Genomic DNA, 15,536 nt, shown 5'->3' on the forward strand with positions numbered 1-15,536 from the left:
GGACTCTGGTGTGTATGCTTGTTTGGTATGGTTATTTTAGGCTGTTGTGAAAGCTAACAATTCAACTCTAGTGCAGCCTAAACCACCTTTTCAATTGGTCTTGGTCAGGCTGACTCGTGCACTTGCTTGTAGGTGTGAAACAAAAGCAGATCAACCACAGAATTACTACCTGATACATCATAAAGTGAAAAGGAGTAAAACTGGAGTGTTTTGTAAATTTCCTAATTAAAAGGAAAGTGTGATGCGGGGGTAAATACAGTCACCAAAACTGTCCAGTGAATCAGTTATCTGGCAGTTCACTCAAGTCAGTGTGAACATAAAATGGATCAGACCCTCATTTTTTTTACCCTTATAAAATGATATTAAAATCTACACTTTTAAATACAATACTATTTAACTGAGGGCAAATGTTAAAGTGCATTATCCTCACCTGCAACATAGGTGTACTGGTAGCTGTCGGAACCCTTGCATTGACTAGAGAATGGGGTGATGGTGATCACATAGGTCTGGGCGCAGTGCATGTTAGGTAGGTCACAACTTGTGTCATTTGTGGTACACTCTTTGATATCGCCATCTCTGCTGAGCGCCTTCACTTTGTAGGAAATTGCACCGGGACTGTTTTGCCAGCTCACTGCCGCTGTGTTGTTGTGACACACCAAGGAGGCACTCACGTTCATGGGAGCACAGGGGGCTGATGGAAAAGCAAAAGGGGAAACATCATGCATGGAAATCAAAGGAGGCCTGAAATGGTGGGAAAAGTTACTCTTCACCCTTTCCCACACAAACACACACACACACACACACACACACCCTGCAGATGTCCCATCCCTCTCTCACCTGTCTGTATCTGTGTTACCCCAGCCATGCTGCTGTTGCAGTGGTCAGCCACAGCTATCACTTTCACGTCATATACGTCACCGCAGAGCAGTGGGGGCAGGGAGCAGTCGGTCTGGTTGGTGCTGCAGGAGGCCATGTGGTCTCCAGAGTGGGCGTGGGCGTGGGCGTAGAAACTCTTCCTGCCCAAAGTCTCGTCCCAGCTAAGAAAGGCCAAGCCAGTCTCACAAGAGTATGTGTATTCCACGTTTGCAGGGGTACAAGGAGCTGGGTGAGAGAGGAGTACAGTCAGTTCCCGAACAGCTAACTTTAACCTACAATTTATTATAATCCAATCTTAAACCTAAACCTTTAAAAGATGACGTGTCTTAATTATAATTTACCTGTGACAATCTGAAAAGCAGCGCTGGGTTTGCTCGAACAGTGGACTCCTTGTGCGACAGCCTGGACGGTGTAGTCTTGTCCACACTTCAGTTCATTCAGGGCACAGCTGCTGTTGGTGGATGAGCTGCAGGACGTTGAGTGTCCCAGACTGGAGGTCGCATTGACGGTAACACTCATGGCATCCTCATCCTCAGCCCATGTGACCCAGGCGTGGTTAGAAACACAGTCCAGAGAGTGATCCTGGATCACTGGAGCGCAGGGAGCTGGACACACGATTATCACACATTACTAATTTGTCTTGTAGGATAAATTTTGATATTGCCTTTGAAGCACTAAACGGAGGAGCTCTCCACTTCTATAAGGTCTCTCTTTACCTGTGGTTACATTCGTTTTGGCGAGTATGGAGCTGTTGCACTTCCCGTCCCCTGCCAGTACAGTCACAGTGTAGGTCTCCCCACACTGCAGCCGCATCAGTTCACAGGACATGCCGGTGGAGTTACAGGAGTCAACGTGTCCTCCGTTGGCCTCAGCCAGGACCGTGTAATAATCTGCTCCAGCGCTGGCCCACCAGGTCACTGTCACCACACCAGTGAGGCAGTGCAAGGCAGCGGTCACATTTGTAGGAGTGCAGGGTGCTGGAGAGGGACGGAGAAGATGAGCATCATGACTGTGATTATTTTATGACTCGATAAAAAAGATTATTCAGCTGAACTTAGACTCAGCTGTGTTTGAGCTGAATGCTAACAATGTTCTCATTTAACATATTAGTCATTAAAAAATATAGCGACTTCATCAAAGCTTTAAAATGTTTTGCTCTCAATGTCTCCAGAAATATCATCAAGGAGAAGTCTTGATTTAGGCTTGATTTAGTTGTTGTTCACAGAATGGATTAAAATAATTGATGTGATAATAAAATACTCTACAAGACAAATTATCAAATAAAAAGGCAAATGTATATGCAATAAGAAAACATCTGTTAAAGTAACTCAAATTATGGAGAAATGTTGACTAGTCAACTTTTTTGCTGTTATTCTGTATTTTGAATGCTGTGAAAAAATCCTATGAAAAGAGCAAAACCAACAAATGGTGGTTTGTCTCACTATACTTTCCGACTTCCCTACACTCTCTTCAGCACTCAGCTCCAATCGTATTGGTTCCTACTGACGATGCTAATCTTTGAGAACAGGTCGCAAATTTGTAGTTTTATTTATATATTTATTTATTTATTAAAAGTCTGAGTAATATCCCAAAACAGCTGGGCACAGTTTTCAGTAAATGTTGGATATGGATTGACACCAAATAAACATGAATGAAAATGTTACCCAGTGTAATGCTGTAGCTCATTAAATGTGTTTTTAATAATTTTTTGGAAAACAATGGCGCACTAAAGCACAGGAGTATAAAATATATCAGTTATAAATACTTGTTAAAAATATCAATTCATTTCTAGTTTTGGTCTTGTCATGTTGATAATGAGAAAAATGACAGGATATCACCATCTCACCGGTTCTCGCTGAGATTATGGCGCTCTTGGAGCTGTTGCACTTGTCGTTGAGAGACACCACACTCAGCATATAAGTCTGAGCACACTGGAGGTCAGAGAAGAGGCAACTTTGGCTAGATGTAGGACACGAAGTAGAGAAACCTCCTGCTCCCTTCAATGTGGAGATGTAGGACACTGCGCCGGCAGCTACATCCCAGGACGCCTGCAGCGTGTTAGTGGCACACTCCACCATGCCTTGGACGTTCATAGGAACACAGGGAACTGGGAGAGAGAGGAGGAAGGAAAAAGCAGAGAATCAATTTACTATTCACAGATATTATGTCTCATATTTAAATTTTTCCTTGCTCTGTGGGGTTCAACCGACAAACTCACCAGAATTAACAATCTCCGGGACGCTGCTGTGTCCTTCACATGTGCTGCTCATGGCTTTGACTGTCACAGTGTACTGCTCTCCACACATTAAATTCGTCAGCATACAGCTAGACTCCTCTGTGACGTAGCGAAGCGCAGTTCCATCTCGGGCCGTGGCGGTGGCGCTGTAGTTTACTGGCACAGATTCAGGGGTCCAGCTGATGGTTAGCATGTTGGTGCTACAGTTCAGGGTGTTGAGCACATTCTGAACAGCACATGGGGCTGACACAGGAGGTAAAGAGTTAGACTCAGTGGTAGTTGGATTACAAATGTATGAAAAGAACTGTAGTAATTGTTGAATTACTTCAAATTGCATTAATTGATTTTGTTTTCTGGCCACACACTCATAGATACACAGCAGTGAAATCAAATCTATTCAGTCATAAAATAGCTATGTACTTACACTTGAGATAGGCTAATATGTAGAAAATAAATACACTACTCTATGTTCATATATAGATATGAAATACTGTCAGGCTTTCAGGAAAGTCAATTTTAGGAGCTGCAAAAAGTGTCTTATCTTGTCTCTTTATGAATGAATGAATGTAAGTATTAATAATCTTGACCTTGAAAACAGTAGTTGACAAACAATAGACAAAACACAAAGTCCATTTAGTAGCTGTTCTGGATTCCATCAAGTGCATCACATGATCTTCCTCATCAGCAGGTGGACTTTGCTCAGCTGTCACGAAGCTTATAATCTTATTGCATTTTGTCAACTAATGGTTTTTGAATGTTGGGTTTCTGAGGAGGAGGAAATTTTAAAGATCCAGAAAGAGGCAAAAGGAGAGGGTGGAAACAGGATAAGGAAGAGGAAAAGTTAAAGACAAAAGTAAAAGGGAGATGTAGAAAAGGATTAAAAAGAAATGGTTTAGGAAGGGAGTAAGAGTAAATAGAGAGAAAGCAGAGATGCGACTCCCTCTCACCAGTTGTACGGATGACTGGCTTGCTGTCAGGACTCTGACAGTCGCCATCAGAGGATGACACAGTGAAGCTGTACTCCTTGCCACAGTGCAGACCCTCCAGTTGGCAACTAAGCCCTGCTCCTGCGTCACAGGTCACATTATGTCCGTCTTTGCACACTGCCTTGCCAGTGTAGGACACTGCATTGGGGCTGCTGTTCCAGGTCAACATTGCAGAGTTACTGCTACAGTTCATTGTGACGCTGAACTGAGAGGGAGGGCAGGGTGCTGAGGAGGAAGGACACAACAGTTGGTATCAGCTATAAATATACATATCTCACAGTTACAAAACACTGATTTCTGCTGATCTTTACCTGTCGGCCCTTCCACTGCAAGGCTCCCTGCGCTGGTGCAGGTCTCGCCCACAGCAACCACGCTGACATTGTAAACTTGGCCACATATCACGCCCTCCAGGCTGCAAGACGTCTTGTTGGACACACATTCCAAGCGACTGTCATCTTTACCCATAGCAACTGCGGTGTAGTTTTTTGCGCCACGGCTTGCTTGCCATGTCACTTCCATAAAACTCTGGCCACAGTTTTTCTTCGCCATCACATTAGTAGGTACACATGGTGCTGGGAGTGGGAAAACCTCAGATCAGCTCAGTACATTTTGTTTAATATTTCAATTACAGTCTTGCATCTCAGTAGACATATTTTCGCTTTCGTGACCTGATTCAAAATGTCCTAAATCACTTTAAGCCAAAATATAAACAAATATATAGTAAACTCTTTACAAACTGAACTTCTCTTACCTTCGCTGACAGGTATGACCGAGGGAAAACTGACACAGGTCTTATTGATGGACGTCACCTTCACTGTGTACTCCAGTCCACACTCCAGTGTGTTGATGCTCAGTGTAGGCTGTGTGGTGTTATAAAACTTTTGCATGTTGCTATATGAGATCATGGTGATGTAGCCTTCTGCGTTTCTGGATGCGTTCCAGCCAATGGTCAGTCCACCTGACGCACAGTCCACGTCAGCCTGCACGTTGGCCGGCCCACAAGGAACTGGACAGAGAGAAGAAAGGTGGGTTAAGTCTGGCACCTAAGAAATTAGTTGGTTATTATGGCAACGTGAAAATGCCCGAAAAAACTTCTTCCATGTAATTCTATATTCAGATCTTATGTTGGTCTCAGACTACTCGTGCAGGTTGATCTTCTAGACACTGTGCTTAAAAAAAAGAATGAATATAAGAATGTTTCAAATGCAGATTTTTAAATTCTCAGGAGATCAAACTGAAATGATCTAAAAAAAATCTAAATTGTCTTAGTTGTTTCAAAGCTTTTAGTTTTTAGTCTCCACGTCTCTAGGACAGCCTGGAACAGCCTTCCCAAGGATTTGAGAGCAGCTGAATGTGCTGGCATCTTACAAGTAAACTGAAAATTAATTTTTTTTACATGTAGATCCCAGTGGGAGAACAGGAGAAAATACTGTATAATACTTTTATTGTGATTTAGTTGAGCTGAACCTGTTCCTGGCATTGACCCTAAACTGCTCATAATTTCATTTCATTCAGTAATAGGGATATATTCCCTATTCACTGCAACATACTAACCAACACACGCTTAGTTTGGGGTTTCAGGCCATATGCTAAACGGTTCATCCTGTTTATATCCTGTAATGTTTTTCAATAGCTAACTGAGAAGATGAGAGATACAGTGACATGAAAGTAAGTTATAGTGTAGACGAATTATGAGCAGGACGTGTTCCTACCAGACTCCAAGTAGATGGCCTTAGAGGGCATGCTGGGGCAGATGCCATCATGGTGGCAGACAGTGACGGTGTAGAGCATGCCACATTTCAGGTTTTGTACCCTACAGCTGGTTGTAGTGGCGCTGCAGCTGAGAAGTCCTTGGTCTTCATCCACGATGGTGGCGGTGTAGGAGTTCATTTGGGGCTGACCATGCCATGAAATCAGAGCCTCATTGGCTGCACAGTCTAGGGAGGCAGTAATGTTATCCGGAGGGCAAGCAGCTGAAATGAGACAAAGGGGCAGTTAAGCAGCAGAATGAAACAAAACATTATTAAACTTGGGGTATTGAAATTAAAATTAAATGCTGATTACAGTATTTAATAATGAAAATCAGGAGCTTAAGATTCAGATTTTAAAAGGAAGATATCTAAAAAAAATAAATAAAAACGGCCCTGAGCTCTCTGTATTCAGTCTGGCAATTTCAAATAACTCAGAGGATGTCCAGCAATAAATCTGTCTGACATTTATAGATTTAAAAAAATTTGCTTTCCAGAAATGTGGTCAACTCTTTCAATATGCTGTATTACAGATCATTGATACAAGTTTGTTCAGGGCTTTCAGATAAAGATATTGACATCTTAGTCCTTAACATTGACTCAGGACCTCTTTCAGATGAAAGAAGCACATCCCTCTTTCTGTTGTTTGTCAGTCTGAGAAGTCACCTAAGCATCTTTACAGTAAAATAACCCAGAAGAAAGAAAACAAGTATCCTCTCAGTACCTGTCTCTATGGTGACCGCCTCGCTCTCAGAGCTGTTGCACATGATGTTGGAGGCAATGACGTACACTGTGTAGTTGGTGCTGCACTTCAAGCCCTGGATCTTACAAGTCAGATCAATGGCGTTACACTTGTGAATGACACCGTCGCTATCCTTTGCCATGGCGATGTAGAAAATTGCACCTCCGGTCAGCTGCCAGGTGGCGGTGATGGCGTCTGCTCCACATTCCTTCACTGCTGATACGTTGGTAGGAGTGCATGGGACTGAAAGAGAGGGGACGAATCACAATCACAATACATTCCACCATGAAACCCTTTCCTTGTGAGAGGGGAGCAAGAGTTGATGTTGCCGGTGTATTCGGAGGTTAACAATGACACTCACAATCAACTTAGTTACAATCATGCTTGTTTTGATAGATAGATATGAAATTTATAATGATATAAAACTGTGAAAAGCAGCAAACTTTCACATTGGAGAAGCTCTGAACAGTTTGCTTCAAAAACAACTTGAACAACTGATCAATTATGAAAAGAGCCTCTGTCAGAGGACTAATCAGTTAATCGACTCACAGTTTCAGCCTCAAAAGAAGACTGACAAACACTGGGTGCACAGATGGTTTCCCAGGCTCTGGATTCTCTTCCCACCACTGCTGGTATCTAATAAACAGACACTACCAGTTTTGCCTCACCTGTTTCAGCCACAGGCCCCAGTGACCTCGGACTGGCGCATTCATCGTCAAAAGCTGTGATGTAGACAGTCAGATACTCTCCGCAGTGGATGCCCTCTATAGAGCAGCTGTTGGACATTGAGCTGCAGTTGAAGCGGGAATTGTTTCCCTTGTTGCCGAAGGCCTCCACAGTGTAGCGCAGAGCCCCCTCTGCCAGGTCCCACTTGCTGAGCAGAGAATCTGACTTGCAGTCGGCCGATGTTTGCAGATTCTGGGGAATACAGGGAGCTGGAGAGAGGCAAATAAATACAAAGATTATGCTATTTAATATTTTTATTTACAAAAAGAGGTGTAGTGATACTGCTAAATATGGTTTGCATTCATTATATTGTCAATCATCTACAGCGTTGTGAAATCTGGGTCTATATCTATCAAATGTTGAAGAATAACACTTGCTCTACAAAGCTGACTTAGGAGTAACGCTCAAAGTTAAAAATAAGATACATTTATCAAGCAACTTACCCCTACTTAGAGCAAAGTGTAGGAGTAACCTTTATTGCATATTGTGCGTACTCAGAGTATTCATCCTGATAAGTCATTATTCATATTTTGTACAATCACTCCAATACCTGTTACAGAGGGTGTGTGCTGAGAGTCTTCTCAAGCTATCTTAAATTGAAGGGCATTTTTATATCATATAAAATGTAATAAATAGCTTATTATTGTTATTATTATTATTATTGTTCTTAAGTTTATTATGAGTGCTTATTTTTTTTGTTTGTGAATAGTCGTAAACGTGAGGACTTGTCACCTTTTTATCTGATACATACAGGTCCAGATAAAAAGCAGCCTGATTAGGTTTACAAAAGTATCCATCAGAGGGCGCTCACATCAGCATGGACAACTGCCCCAGAGCTCAGATCAGCTCTTGATATAGAGCTTTTGATATAGAGAGATGAACTGTAGATATATGTGGTCATACCTGTGCGAATGTCAACAGTAGAGCTGACCGCACTCTTGCACTCCCCTGAGAATGAAACGACTGTGAAGTAATAGTGTCGTCCACACACTGAGTGTGTGAAGAAACAAGTGTTGTCCTGAGTCAGACACTCCCGGACCACTCCCTGGGTACAGAGAAATCACACAGTATTTACTCCAAGTACAGACTGTAGTCGTTAACTCCTGTTCTCTCATGTCTGTACAGTGAATGTGAACCTACAGCTAGCAGCTGGATAGTTTAGTTTAGCACAAAGACTGGAAACGAGGGGAAGCAGCTAGTCTCAGTCTAAAGGTAACAAAATCTGCACCAGCCAGCCCCTTAAATTCTCACTAATTAACACTTTATATTTCATGTATTTTATCCTTCTGATAGCGTAGAAAACAAGCTGCAGTAAGGTGGTTAGCAGAAACTTCAGACAGGCACGGCTCCCAACCAGGAAACACTCAAGTCCATAACCTTCTGTAAAGCCACAATTTGTCATTTTTACTCTTTTTGTACAGACTAAATAACAAGATATACACTATGTAAAGTTGTTAACCTTTGGACAGAGCCAGGCTAGCTGCTTACCTCCATTTCCAGTCCTTATGCTATGCTACGCTAACTAGCTGCTGGTTGTAACTTCATATTTAACATACAGTCACAATAATTGTGTCAATTTTCCCATCTGACTCTCAGCAAATATTATTTACAAGAATGTCAAATAATATCTTTACACTGACTGTACCTGTTATAGAGTTAATCTGGAATATACAATTTAAATGTCATAATATATTTAGTACTCATTAAGAAAAAAGAGTACAGTCATTACCTTGGAGTCTACTGCTTTGGCCAGGTAGTAGTCTGTGTTGTTTGTGTGCTCCCAGGAAAAAGTGATGACATCACTAGAACAATCTCGCACCAGCTCCAGGTTCTTGGGAGGACAGGGGACTTAAAGGAAATAGATATTTATACATATAGATAGATAGATAGATAGATAGATAGATAGATAGATAGATAGATAGATAGATAGATAGAAGGGACAAAAGAGATAACAGAAAAAAAGTACATGGGGTTAAATATCAACATCAAAGTGAGCGTCTCAAATCCTCTTTCAGGTTAAAACGCCCAGATACTGAAGATTACGCTCCACTGTTGCTTTTCACTGTATGAGGTTTCAGGTTTAACACAAACACAGGCTTATTCTGAGCGGCCTGAACCCAACACAATATGATATAGACAGTAAAGCTCAATGGGAGACCCAGTTTTCAAAGGAGACACCTAGTGATGCACACAAATAAACGTGTGAACTTAGACGACAAACAAAAGCAGGGGGGGAAAGAAGTTGTAAACAGCTATTCCCAAATGACTTCTGACTGATATGACCTCAGTAATTCCTATCCTGAGGTAAAAACAAATAAGGTGTGATATATTAAAATAAGAATTTAAGCTTGATAGATTGTGACCATACGACCTTGTGCATTTTAATGCTAACAAAAAGCCATCGTTATGTTAAAATCCCTAATGTTTATTATTATTATGAATTAAATTTTAGTTTAAACCTGCATTTAACAATCAGCTTTGTGTGATTCTAATGTCCAAATACTGTAAAAAGTCTTCAGAAGATAGTGTTAAAATGTCTAAAAATGATGCCGTTTCCCTTTTCTTGCGCCTTTAGGCTTTTATAAAAAAGGTTTTATATCACCAGATTGAGTCTCAAATATTAAATGGTTGTTGACATGCAACAATTACTTGTCATAAAATCATATTCAGCATCATCCAAGTCGCAGCAGCTTAACAGTGCACAATGTGGCCCCAGGGGTGTGGTTGGACAGAAAATCTCGACCAGGCTCTCCAACAGAATAGAGTGATATGTGAGATGAAAGGATTAACTGCCTGCACAAAATAGATGGCAGGGTGGCGCAGTAGAAGTGTCATCCACAGTTTTAATAGACCAGTTACATTCAGTTGTAGTTGACTCGCATTGGGGGGTGGGGCTGGATTAGTCAGGTGACTTTCTCTTCTGCAAAATCACAACTGAATTCAGAGCTGGGTTGGAGTTTGTTTCTCCAGTGTAATCTATTGTGTTCATGCATTCTTTTAAAGAGCTTAGACCATGTTTTCACACTTTTGTTTGGTATGATAACTTGTATCTCTGCTTACTTAAAAACTTGGAGAAGGGTGAATCTGTCTGTAATTATCATAGACTCTGTTTTACAGTCACCTCAGGAATACTGGTATTTCAGTTAGGGATAAGTAGCCAGATAATCACTTTTACAAAATCTAAAGATGTATGTAAGAAACCAGATTATTGAATAGGAGGAATACATGAAAAGCCTGATTCAGAATCAGACAAAATCAAGCATCTAGGTGAATATATTTCACATGTCTATTCAATTGTGATCAGTCCTTATGAGGTAAGCCAAGAAATAGTTACGAATTTTTCCACCTCCTGCTGAGGAGAACAATCTGCTTTCGTACAAAAGAGGCTGAAGCTTTATCTAGAGTTCAGGCTTGTAGTGTACCAACTTCAGATTTAAAGTGTCATTGCTGATTTTACATATGAACTCTGCCTATGAAAACCGTTCTACAATATCTTCTGTGGCTCTGGAGGGGCTTTCAAAAGTCTAAGAAAATAACTCTGATGATGCTGTAGTGTTGTCATTCAAAGGTTTTCTCAGTTTGGGCTTGGAGACACAAATTTATAGCAGTAAGCTTTTGTTACAAGCTGTGAGGGTGGAGGGGAGTTTGAAAGATGTGTGCGTTCATCAGGCGATAATGCTCTAATGATAGATGCTATTGCGTTACAATATGGAAATTGTAGGATTATTTTTATTCCTCTTATTAATGAGTCTGTCACAAGCTTCCCAACTAAGTGAAGCAACATCACCCAGAGGGCTACAGCTCTTCCTGTCTCCATGTCTTTTCTGCTTGTTCCTGTTGGTTCTCATGCAGTCCCTTTAAAGACGTGGCGGTTAAATAGTTGTGATGGTGATTTAGATATACCACTGCAGCAGTCGGCTGGCACAAACATTTCAATATTGTACCTGTGAAAAAAATCCAGGTCCTGAATTGATTCCAGGAAGACTTAAAGCGAGTCAGCTAAACAGATCCTGCTGAGTCACTGAAGGAAAAAGCATCCAGTTCTTTATGAAGAAAGGCCTACTGTACATCAATGGCTGAGTTGGCTGGTCATGAGAGGGTCACATTGTCTCTATTGAACAAGCTTGGTCAAAATGGACACACAGTGTGTTTGTGTTTCTTCTTTTATGTGTGTGTGTGTGTGTGTGTGTGTGTGTGTGTGTGTGTGTGTATACATGTTTATATCTGATACGTCTCCTGATAAATGAAGTGATCCTGTTTTTGTTTTTTTTTGTTTTTTTTGGCTTTTTGTGATAATTTTGTCTCACCCGTCTGAAAAGTGGCCGAGGTCTTGTTCATGATGTTCTTGCAGTTCTCTGATATGGGCGTCACGTGGACCACATATTTCTGACCACAGCTCAGTCCGGTGATCGCACAGCTGGTGCTCTGGCTGGTGCACGTCAGCTGTGTGCCATTTTCGCTCATCGCCGTGGCCTTGTAGGAGTCGGCCCCAAACACAGCCGTCCAACGCACCTTGGCAGAGTTATTGGTGCAGGTGTAGTCCACCGATACTGATGAAACTGATGTCAGCTCTGCAAGTAACACAGTGCATTAAGAGTATCATTTTTTTCAGCTCAGTGTACATGACAGTTACAAAGGCAGGATGTAGAGGACAGGCGATTTATACTCTTGATCAAAAGGATTCTAGACGGGAGCCACATGGGATACATTTACCATTTTTTAGGCAAAATAGAGGGGACAATTACAGACTATACTTTTGTGGCAGCGATGGAAAATTCCTCAGACTAACTTTGTACGTATTCACTTGTTGGGTGGTGATTGGATGTTGTTTTTCAACTCACCCACTTGACATTGCTCTGTTTAGAAGTATCACATTATCTCTGATTGGGGCTAATGGACAATATAAATGCTGTGATAAAGTGAGAACAGATCCAGGTCAAATATCTCACAATTAATATACTGTAAAAGGACCCGAAAGCACCTTTGATTTCTGTTTTTTCTCAGGTTTATGTTTACGTGACAGCCTCAACAACAAGTAGGTTGTCAGGGTATCTGAACCCTTTTCCCCCTGAGGATCATATTCTGCATGTCTGAAAGGAACGCCTCAGAGAGAATAGCTGACCTAGATCCTAATCACAAAGTTACTGATATTGGTTTGGCTCTGCCGACTCACTGTTGGTGGAGTATGTGTAGTCTGTGGGCTCGCTCGGGAAAAGGAACTTGTTGAATGAGGACACTGATATCAGATAGGTGGAACACGGGAGGATGCCGTGAACATCCAGCACGATGTCTGTGACGTTATACACTGATGGACTGCTGGTGGGTTCGTCAAGGTTCTGGATAACAACTCTGTACATGAGGACGTCCTCCACTGGCTGCCACATCACCCTTGCTGTGCTCCGGCCAGTCTGTACAGCTGTAATGTTCACCGGAGGCTGTACCACTGAAAGCAGACATAAGCACTTAGTTAAGAAGGAAATATCATACAATATAACAATGATAATAATGTAATTACTGTAATGAAACACTGAAAAAAGCATCTCAGTCAAGCAGTTTGTTAAAGGATAAATTCAACCAAATCATAAAATGCATCCCCCTGAAAGTGTCTAGAAATGGGATGACAGTTTTGGTTTTATGTGCTGGGGGATTTGAGAAAGCTTTAATGTATAATAATACGTCTGCAAGAGGCAATGTCCCCATTACTGATAATCCACACGCCTCACTGCAGTAAAGTATTTTAAGGAATTATTTCCCCTGAAGAAGGTAGTTCCAATTAAAATTGTCCACACAGCGAGGTCTATGTTATCGAGAGTGACCAGGAAAATTGTAAATGTTTAACACATTGGATGAGTTTATGTATATAAAATATCATTTTATCAGTTTTGAGCACCACTAACATAATTCCACACACATCCATATCTATCTATATTGTGATGATAGAAAATTCTGATATCAGAGAGCCAGATATGTCAAAACGAGGACAAGTAAATCCAAACCTCGGATACCCCTATAGAGGCAAAAGATTTTGGATGGTTTGTGTGAACTGGCCCTTTAATAAATGTGAACGGTGTAACTTTCCTAGAGTAAGAAACAGAGTCACAAAGTGTAAAGTGTTTTATACCCCAATGACAACATCATTTCAATGGGAATTTGTTGTCATATGGATACATGTAATTTAAGTATAGTCATTGACGATACAACATAAAAAGTACAAACTTTCTTCGTCTTGATTTAGTTACTTGACTACATGTAGCCTTTTCAGCAATAAATTGACTCAAGAAAGATCATTTGCATAAAGCAGTTGTACACCCCCCCCATCCTGACTGAAAGTGTTCACTCACAGGTCGTCATGGTCCTCACTTTGCTTCCTCTTCCCACGCCGGCCTGGTTCACTGTGTAGACGTAGCAGTCGTAGTTGGTAGCGGGCTGCAGGTTCCCTACTATAACGCTGGTATTGGTGTAGGTGAAATTAAACGTTTGTCCGGTGGCCTGAGAGCGCACCATCAGGTGGTAGTAGTCCGCCGAGGGTACCGTAGTCCATTCTACAAGGACTGAAGAACTGGACAGTGCCCGGCCAACTTTTATCTGCGCTGTGTCGGGGACTGAGAGGAAAGAGCAGGGGAGAAAGCATCGTTTAGGATGCTACATAGCTGCGCTGCGTCAATGCGTAATGGCGCGTGTTGCGCGTAAAGGCGCAGTCTGAATGGACTATAATTTCATAAGGTAACATCATGAATACGTGGCTGATCAAATAACTGTTTTGGGAGCATTTCTTTTGAATATTAATGTTCATATACAAATGTCTGTTGCACTTTGACCCCTGAAGGCGAATGGCATGATGATGCTGCTGAACCAAAATAACGACAATCCAAACCACTACCACGTTTTGAGAGATGTCACAATAACTTCATGTCAATATTGTGTTAACTGTCTTCTTTACCTGTAGTCGCCACAGCTGTATCCATACACACCACAAAGTAGAACTGGAAGACTTTGAGAGTCACAGTATACTCGGTCCCCGGTCTCAGACCCTGGACATTCTTCTCTCTCGCGGTCGATGGCAGGGTCACCACAACCGGTGCAAAATTTGTATTGTTTTTCACCCGAAGGTCCAAAAAATAGCTTGTTGCCTTATCGTGTTTTTCCCATTTCACCAGAATCGACGAGGAGCCTGAGGGGGTGGCTGACAGGAGTTTGCACCCTGTGAGAGATGGAGACATGGCGCTTTGGTTTGAGGGAAGAAACTTTGTCATTGAAAGTAACTGAACAGTTAACATTACAACTGGAAGAAAAATCTATTTAAGAATATCTTAATTACACAGTAAATTCCACTTAGTGTGATTTCTTTAGGTTCAGTGATCCGTTCTGATTTGTACATATTGATAACATAATAATTATTTATTCAAAATAAATCCAGCCTATGCAGACCCACATGAGGCCTAAAATATTACTTCAACTAGATTTCTTGGTTTACTTACCCTCTGCACTTTTAGGTATCTGTAAATAACAAAAATAACGTAATCAGCAAATATTTTCATACTGCATCACATCCAATCAGTTTCACATGTGTTAACATAAAAATGATCTTTACCTGAGTTAGAGATACCAATGCTAAAGAAAAACTTATGGCTTCCAACAATCCCATCTTTGACATTGACTGCATGCGGGGTTACATTTAGTTTAGTATACAAGGGAGTCAAATACCAAAGGTGTTCTGGATTCTTTTGAGCTTTAGCCCAGCGTGTGTGGGAACCAATCAGTATTCCCCAAATGGGGACAGGCTGTCCCACCAACAGCCCTGGGCAGTCAGAGCTGCCCTGAGAACACAACAGGAGGGAGGGATGGAGGGCGGGATGAAAGGATGGATGGATGGATGGATGGAGGAGAGTTTGGTGAATTTACCTGTAGTGACATGACAATGAGGTCTCTTTCTCTCTCTCTCTCTCTCTCTCTGCCCACCCCTCCCCCTCTCTCTCACACACACTGGCTGTCATGCATCTGTCTCCATCTCCATCAAAGCAGTTTTGTCTCATAACTGGTCAGTCTGCCTGTTTGTTGTACATACTTTGGTCTCAGACACATTACACAACATTTCAAAAAAGAATTTAGAATAAATTTACTCTGAGATTGTTTATAAGCTTAATACTTCATGAATCCAATTTTATCAGAATTGCTGATGAACTGATGCGATTCAGACATCCATTACAGAAAATTATGCATTA

This window comes from Seriola dumerili, unplaced genomic scaffold (genome assembly GCF_002260705.1).
Source record: "Seriola dumerili isolate Sdu_G_001 unplaced genomic scaffold, Sdu_1.0 BDQW01000002.1, whole genome shotgun sequence".
Lineage (NCBI taxonomy): Eukaryota > Metazoa > Chordata > Actinopteri > Carangiformes > Carangidae > Seriola > Seriola dumerili.